The following is a 1,864-nucleotide window of genomic DNA, read 5'->3' as shown; positions in this document are numbered from 1 at the left end:
TGGAGATACTATCATTGTGTGGGTTGACTTGCAGGTACAGAAAGCCGAGCTAACGCACAGTGTATGGGAAAGCAGTCTTTCGGTAATTTTAGACAACACATACATCTGCTTTTTATGATATTTTTTCATAATCATTGCACATATTGCTAATTTCAAAATTTTAAAATTAAGAAATTAAGAAAGTGTTAGAAATCTCCTTTCACTAGAATTTTGTTCTCTTCTATCAAGTTACCTTTTCAGTGTCAGAGACTTGTGGGTAGAATTTTGCTGAATTTCTTCTAAAGATCTGCCGTCAAAAGCCAATGTTTACACAAATCAAATTAAAACAAGAGTAAATATTGATTTAACTTCCCTCCTCCCACTCCAGACATGTGCTTGAAATGCTGCTGCATGGTAACATCATTCACATCCCACTTTACGCAGCTCCCTTGAAGGTCTCCCTTTCAAAACTTTAATCTTAATATTTTGACCCTCATTTGTCCCCCAAGCTATTTCCCTCATTTGCCTGCAGACACAGTTCCCCCCATCAGTTCTCCATGTCTCCCACTGACACTTGCTCTCATTGCTCTTTGCTGCAAAAATCTGTGCTGTGAACACAGTTTGACATTTCCTGACATTTCATGAACTAATTACACTACAAATAATTAAGCATGTTCACATCTGTAACAAACGAAGGCAAAATGGTTGTCAGCAACTGTGATTGATGACCTCCCTGAGACTTTATCTGATGAGATTCTTCCCCACTATAGGCAGAACCTGGATGCCACTGTGTTTGCAATAATGCCTTCAGCCCTTTTCATCAGATCAAACCAATGAGATGCTTGAAGAAAAGGATGGGAAAATTAATGACTACAATGAAATATTTGCATTTTTTCCAGGCCTGGAAAAAACAATGAACAAGAGATGTGACAACCTCAATTATTTGGTGATGCTAAGAGCTCTGAGACAGCTCCTGCTGGAAAGAGCTGTTGGGAAGCCTGGGGGTGTCAAGTCGGCTAGAAAAATGGCAGGTGACAAGGACAACACTTTTTTTTTTTTAACGCTACCCAGACCCACATAGCTTAGTTAAAAAGACAAATTGCAGCCTTGTGTTTCTTCTTTAGGGAGGGGGAATATGTCACCTTTGAAACACAACCTTCTTTGAATGCGGTGCTGGAGTAAAAATTATATTGGTAAAGGTTGTCTCCTCCAGAGACAACATAAACAAATATAATTCACTGGTGCTAATGCTCTTTAAAGGGAAGAAAAACAGCACAGTCAATATCCTATGCGCTATAGTCAGTAATGGAAAAATACATCTATATGTGTATTTGTATGATATATGTATACAAATAAATATGTATGCAAAAAAATTTAAAGTTTATGTGCACGTGTGTGTGCATGTGTGTACGGAAATTTTACAACACATGGATAAACAGATTAAACATGACACTCTGAACTACTCTGCAGTATGAGGATAATTTTACACATATACAGACTGCCTGGAGAGCAACCAAAATGCTCTTCATCCCAAAAGAAAATAAAAAAAGAGGGAAGAAAATCCCAACCCTTGAAAATGAGGAGTACATATGATTATAATATCTACATTTGTGAGAGCTGCTGTGCTGCTGTGTTTCCAAGTCCTTTGAAAACAAAGAGTAAAATGAAAAGGAAACAACCTCTGGTGCACTACAGCATTTTTTCAAGACCATACTAACAGTATTCTTACACTAATAATAATAATAATGAGAGGTGTTCAGCAAACAAGAACTAGGAGAGCTGAATAGTAGCCAGGACACAGGGCTGGAAAACAGGGACTCTTTACTTCTGCTCCTCCCTGATGCTGAAAACATTTAAACAAACTTCAGCTGCCCTATGTATTAAA

The sequence above is a fragment of the Corvus brachyrhynchos genome, unplaced genomic scaffold, assembly GCF_000691975.1.
Source record: "Corvus brachyrhynchos isolate BGI_N302 unplaced genomic scaffold, ASM69197v1 scaffold26, whole genome shotgun sequence".
NCBI lineage: Eukaryota > Metazoa > Chordata > Aves > Passeriformes > Corvidae > Corvus > Corvus brachyrhynchos.
This window is presented reverse-complemented; position numbering follows the sequence as displayed.